General features: G+C 38.2%; 1 protein-coding gene across 1 annotated transcript in view; it reads left to right on the top strand.

Moving 5' to 3' along the window:
• The window catches only part of usta (uronyl 2-sulfotransferase a), a 54,159-nt gene that overhangs the window by 29,771 nt on the left and 17,283 nt on the right, over positions 1–7,105 (top strand). The window lies entirely within an intron of this gene.

The raw sequence follows: 7,105 nt of genomic DNA on the forward strand, positions 1-7,105 counted from the left end.
CTCTCTCTCTCTCTCTCTCTCACACACACACAGTGCTGACACAGAGGCCTTGTATTCATCCAGCTGCATGTCTGCATGACCATCTCTCCTCTATGCTCCCTCTTTCTCTCCCTGCCAACTCCTTTCTTCCTCTGCCTGCCCTTTGTTCATTATCTCCTTGTTTAATCAGTCACCACCTCATTTTCACCTCATTCCTCACCTATTTGATCCCCTTGTTTTTTTTTTTCCGTATTGTGATTGAATAGACTGCGGTGTTGTTTTGTTGGTTTGGGAATAACATTTAGCACGTAGCTAACCTGAGACTTCATCTAGTTTGGTTACATGTTTGTTTAGGGCTGATGTGAGCAGCTGTTCAGTAAGGTCACATCTGGGCTTTGTTTGTGAGTGTTTACTTGTCTGTTCGGGCCACTAAGCCAAACCAGACAACCACAGTGCTTGTTTCATACAGATAACAGTGTTATTTATGTGAAACAAGCTGTGGTTGACTTGAACGCTGTGGAGAAGTTGTTTCTTGATACCAGTTTTGTTAGGGGAAATCATTATGAAACAGTCATTGATGCCACACCAGGCTCACAGTGCCAGTTTACTTTATGCAGTTGATGCCTAACTCTCAATATGATATGGGCTTGTAGAAATGTAATGAAACAAAAAACTTATCAATCCCAAATAGTTTCCACCATTTCCCATTGAAGAAATAGCTGAGATTGTAACAGATTGACTGTGTCATGAGGCAATTCTGAATAATTCTAAAAGTAGTATTTAAGTTATAATACAAACACAGAAGCTATGGAATTTATTTTGACACACAAATGTGTGATTATAATGGAGAGGGAAGTCTGCGACACAGAGGGGACTGATCAAAATACATTTCTACTTTGTGAGACATTTCTGTACTGTAGTTTTTTGAATAAAACATTTCTTTCTAAATGTATAGTAATAATGCAGACATTATCAAAGATTTGTAGTTAGTATCACTCTTTTTGATAAACCCATCTGGATTAGGTCTGCAACTAAAGATTATTGTCAGTGTTGATTTTTCAGTCAATTAATGTTTCAGTTAATCAATTAGTTGTTTAGTCTATGAAATGTCAAATAAATGGTTAAAAATGTTGGTTGGTGTTTCCCATAGCTCAAGATGATGTCCTCAAATGTCTTGTTTTGTCTCAGAGTAGTAAAGAAAATATTCACAGGGTTTTTGCAAGGTCTAAAAACTTCTAACATTTAAAAATCCAAATTTTAGGACTTTAAAAGTCTTAAATTTGCTGAAGTATTGTGTTCTAGGTCTTAAATCATTTTAAACAAGTCTTAATTTTCTATCCATGCAACGCTACCTCTAATGCTTTTTTTTATTTTGTGGTATAGTAGTTTAAATGTAATTCGCTGCGTTATGTCTACAAATGAGACGAACCTGCAACTTGTATTGCAGCCAATCATTTTTTGTGTTTTTGGCTCTCCTTCGGATTGTACCACAGACATAAAATGAATTTTATTCTTCAGCTTTGGACAAGTCCAAGTTTAGAAATTCTTGGCTTGGAAAAACTGAATTTAGGGGTTAGTTGATGTTGCGATAAAAGTCTAAAATCTCATTCATAATGGTCTTATGAAGGTCTTAAAAAAGTCTTAAGTTTGACTTGGTGAAACCTGCAGAGACCCTGTTAAAAAGATAAAAGAATTTATATATATTTATGTACAATAAGTCTTTGCAGTTCAAATCTGGATCACCTTCAGTTATTTATCTCAGCTTAGAACAATAAGCTTTATTAGCAACAACTACTGTTGTTTTAGACTGTTTTTTCCCCCAGGGTTTGCCTCTTAGGCTACATATAGTACTGGCTGCCCTATCCTGAGACTAGTGGAGCTTGTTTAGGCTCTAAATGGCCTGAAGAGCTGCAGACACAATTCAGGGCTGAAAACACTCTTGCTATCTGCTGTATAATTTAATCTTTATTTTTAATTACAGTAAATATCCCCCTAAAAAGAGCCTAGTATTGACCATCAACCATAGATAAAGCAGTAAAGGAAGTTTGGTAAAGATGCAAATGCAACATTATCAGCCAATTAAACTAAATGTGATTTGAAATTGGGGTAGTGTATAATTGATATGGCAATTTACATACAATCTAAAACCAATTTATTGAACTACTATTATTGTGGAAGCCCCACCAAGTTCCCAGAGTTTGAAATCATAAACTTTTTTTCTCTCCTTTCTTTTGCACTGCCTGAATGACTTACAATTTAGTAGCTTTATTAACTACATGCAGCCTCCATTGGCACAGACAAGGCTGACTGTGATTATGCATTCACTGCTAACTTAACTGATTCCATATCAGACAGGTGATGCTAATGCCATGTCAGTGGCAAGCACTAAATAAACCACATCTCTTATAAACGTTTTTTTGTAACGTCCTACTGCAGCTGAGATTGATCTTCTATTTCAGCAGAGGTCGGTCGCATTGCCGCATGTGCACGCAGAAGGCTGAGGTTCTGGTAAATAGTAGGTTCTGGTAAATAAATAGGATTAGTAAGATTAGAAATTGAGTTGAAAGCTCAACGTAAATGAAAGCGTATAGAAAAACCACAAAGCTCTCAGAATAAAATTATTATTATTAGGCTTTATGTGTATGGAAGCATAGCAAGAAGTCCTCTACATTTTTACACGTGTATATTTACTTTTTGCACATTTCCCACCCTGTTTTTTCTTAATTACTTAATTGCCCTAAGCCTTGAACAGGCCAACATAGAATTATTCTATATCATCTTGTTTATACACTACAATTCTTAAGGCAATGCCAGAAGATTTTTTTCCAGAAGAAACTTTGATCTAAAAAGCAATACTAAAGCTCTTTGAAGAGTCTCTAAAGACAAGAGTATGTTAGTTTTAATAATGTGAGCTAATATTTTCCATATTTAATGAAACCAGAAGACATTTGCACTCAGAATATCCTCATCAATCATTATAAATCTATATCCATGCAAGATATTTATTAGTTAAACAATAAAAGCATTTTGATCTTCATTTGTCACACACATTAACTTCCTCTGTTTAAGGAGTGTCAGGAAATGTAGTCAAAGTTTCCCATTTCCTCTCCACCATCCAAAATCATTTCATCTTAATTCACACAAACATACTTGGATAGAAACTATCCGGCAGCTGTCACAGCTACTTAGCGCAGTGAGACTCCCACGCTCCTTCTCTGGGTGGGAATGGAGATAAATGGATAGATCATTAATAACAGGAAGTGCTGAGAATCTCTACTGTGCCTTGACTGAAACTGTTCTCCACTCAGCTTGGGATCAGCAATTGACAGAAGCAGAGTGCAGATTAGTTAGGTTAGGTTTTCAGACACTGCAGCAGGAAGATGGTTGAGTGTGGGTGCTCTGGTCCTGACATGTGGCAAACAAGGACATGTTCTCTAACTTGTTTGATTGGCGGTGGCAGAATTCTGTTCATTCTCTCCAGAAATGGGTGCCCAGGCCATTAGGCAGAGACAACACTTTATAGATGTTTGTTGAACCAATGTCACATCTGAAAATGTCTCAAAACAGCATGATGCGTTTGGAGGTTTTGACGCAAGTGTGTGAGCAGTGTGGGACAAAAAGAAAGGATACTGAGAAAGTAAGACGTGATAGTGTGACGGAGAGAGGAAAAGGTGCAGGACTACTTTTTTCTTCAATTGCACAAACTGAAAGGTTCCCCTTTCAGTGATGTCAATGCCAACAGGAGATTTTAGACTTTTGATGTCATCTCTAATGTTATTATTGGGTTGTACAACACCAGGCTGAAGAGGTCTGACACAGTCATTTGTCATTGTATCAGCGGGGAATAGTGTCCTGCAAAGTACTGCATATATTTCACCCGGTTCATTATTGTGATAAGCTGAGAAGTCTGTGGTTACTTGGCAAACACTGAGGAATGTTGAACTGCTGTCCATGAGAACCGTTTCCTAACTGATTCAAATATTTCCCCAAAACTGAGTAATTGCAATCTTGACCATTAGTCTTTGTTTGTTTCATGGACACCAGCAATCTCTAATCTATGAAATTATTTGTATCTGTCTGTCTTTAAACCATATCTGATATATAAGATTGCTTTACAGTAAGTGACTCATGCTGAAGCAAGCCTGTCAACAAAACGTGCGTAAGCTTGGATACGCACAAATGTACCCACACATCTTTTTTTCCACATCAAACCGGTTCTAATGTCATCCGGAAAATTTTCTGATTCTGGGAAAAACAAGCAGTAAGTGGGATCAGTGACGACCTGTCAGACCGACACTGTATTTTTCTCTTCCAACTAGTTCTCTAGGCAAGGCAAGGCAAGGCAGCTTTATTTGTATAGCACATTTCAGCAACAAGGCAATTCAAAGTGCTTTACACAAAATCAGTTAAACAGATAAAACACAAGTAAAAACAGTTAAAAATCACAAGCATTAAAAACCGGTAAAACACATGAATAGACAGTTAAAAACAAAGGAAACATAAACACAAGAATAAAATTTACAGTGCAGCATAAGAAATTTAAAGAAATGATTAGTCATTTAAAGAAAGGCAGCACAAATAGAAAGGTCTTCAGCCTGATTTAAAGAACTGAGAGTAGCAGCGGATCTACAGGTTTCTGGGAGTTTATCCAGATATGAGGAGCATAGAAACTGAAGCTGCTTCACCCTGTTTAGTTCTGACTCTGGGACAGAAAGCAGACCTGTCCAGATGACCTGAGAGGTCTGGGTGGTTCATAGTGTAGTAGCAGATCAGCAATATATTTTGGACCTAAACCGTTAAGTGATTTATAAACTAGAGAGTACTTTGAAATCAATTCTTGAGACACAGGAAGCCAGTTAAAGACTTCAGAATGGGTGATGTGATCCAGTCTCTTGGTCTTAGTGAGGACTCGAGCAGCAGCGTTCTGAATCAGCTGCAGCTGTCTGATTGTTTTTTAGGGAGACCTGTAAAGACCCCGTTACAGTAGTCAAGTCTACTGAAGATAAAGGCATGGACAAGTTTTTCCAAATCCGTTGACACATAAGTCTTTAACCCTTGATATATTCTTAAGGTGATAGTAGGCTGACTTTGTAATTGTCTTAATGTGGCTGTTAAAGTTCAGGTCTGAGTCCATGACTACCCAAGATTTCTGGCTTGTCTGTTGTTTTTACATTGTTGTTTGAAGCTGAGCGCAGACTTTAATCGTTCCTCTTTGCTCCAAAAACAACCACCTCAGTTTTTCCTTCATTTATTTCAGAAAGTTCTGGCACATCCAGCGTTAATTTGTTCGATGCACGTACAGTTTTTGTATTGGACTATAGTCCCTGGCGATAAGGTTATGTAAATTTGTGTGTCGTCCGCAAAACTATGGTAACTTATTTTGTTTTTCTCATATATCTGAGCCAGTGGAAGCATGTAGATGTAAACAGAAGAGGCCCCAGAATGGAGCCTTGCGGAACTCCGCACGTCATATTTGTACGCTCAGATGCATAATTACCTATAGACACAAAGTATCCCTATCTTTAGGTAGGATTCAAACCAGTTTAGTACTGAGCCAGAAAGGCCAACGCAGTTTCCAATCGGTCTAGTAGTATGTCGTGGTCGACCGTGTAAATGCAGCACTGAGATCAAGTAATACTAAGATTGAAATTTTGCCATTATCTGTGTTAAGGTGGATGTCATTAAAGACTTTGACAAGAGCCGTTTCAGGTGCTGTGGTGTGGTCGGAAACCGACTGAAAGGTATCAAAACTGCTAGTGACAAGAAATGGTTGAGTTGTTGAAAGACTACTTTTTCAATGATTTTACTTAAAAACGGAAGGTTTGAATATGGCCTATAGTTGCTCATTAGTGACTTGTCTAGGTTGTTCTTTTTTAAGAGTGGCTTGATTACTGCAGTTTTCAGGGCCTGTGGAAAGATACTGAAAGAAGAGATGTGTTCACAATCTGTAGAAGATCAGAAGTCAAACAATTGGAAACATTTTTGAAAAGTCCCGTTGGTAGTCACTCCTTCACTCTCAATCCTGTTGTTACTTTTGCTTTCTTTGTTCTTGGCTCTAGAAAACATGCAGGGAGGCTCTTGCTGTTTTTACAAAGCTTGTGCTTGGGTGGGACTGCTGCTTTTGGAGGAGACTAGACACAATCAGCAAGTGTGTGTGGCCATGCTGACCTCTTACTGTCTGCAGCACCAGAGCACTGCGATTAACTGAAGATTCATAATAATTGTATTCATCAACTGTAGAAAAGCAGCTGAGTCAGCAATTCAGTACAAGGCAATTTGTTTGTAAACTAACCAGCCCATGAGCCAGTGAGCTAGTTAATTCAGTCATACTTGCTTCCAAACACACAGTTTTTCAGAAATTCAAAAAATTTCCCCTGGAAAAAGCACAATTACAATTCCAGAATAGGAACAAGAACTTTTCACCTATTGCTTCCCCCCCGTTTGATTTACAGGAAAGCTTTATTTGAAGTGATGAGGGAGAAGAGGCAACACAAAACTGACCTGCCTTTGTTTTTTTGTGGTAGATCTCTATCACATTTAAAAGAAATCTTCCAGATGTCTTTTAAGTGACCTCCCTGTCTCTTGTTCCCTTAATTCCTTTAACTGGCCCCTAATTTCCTGTCAGTCTTGTTCTCAATGATAAATTTGCTTGGATAGCCTTCATTCTTAAAGGGCCCTTGTATAAACCTTGTTGGCCCTTAGTGATAATTGCCAAATTGTATTCTTTCTGCCCTTGTGATAAATGAGTTTCATGTTCAGTACGCTTGTCAGCCTTCAACTTCCTCTTTCTTGTAAGCAAAGATTTACTTTCACAAGTGTGTTTTCCAAAGAGAAAAAAGGTTTTACACACTCCCATCCACTTCACTGAAAATCAGTCTCTGAATCATGGCTGTGGTACTTGTTTAGTTGGTGAGTAATGAGGTGTGTACAGTACATGCTGTAGCTTAGTGTAGTGTGTGAGTGAGTAAGTGATTAAGTAAGTAAGTGAGTGAGTGAGTGAGTGTGTATGCGTGCGTGTTTCATAACACTAAAGAGTTGCGTCAGTATTGCTTTGCAGAGAAGAATGAAACCATGCATGCCCTCATTTGTGTGTGTGTGTGTGTGTGTGTGTATGTGCGTGTGTGTG

The sequence above is a fragment of the Etheostoma spectabile genome, chromosome 18 (assembly GCF_008692095.1).
Source record: "Etheostoma spectabile isolate EspeVRDwgs_2016 chromosome 18, UIUC_Espe_1.0, whole genome shotgun sequence".
In the NCBI taxonomy this organism is placed as follows: domain Eukaryota; kingdom Metazoa; phylum Chordata; class Actinopteri; order Perciformes; family Percidae; genus Etheostoma; species Etheostoma spectabile.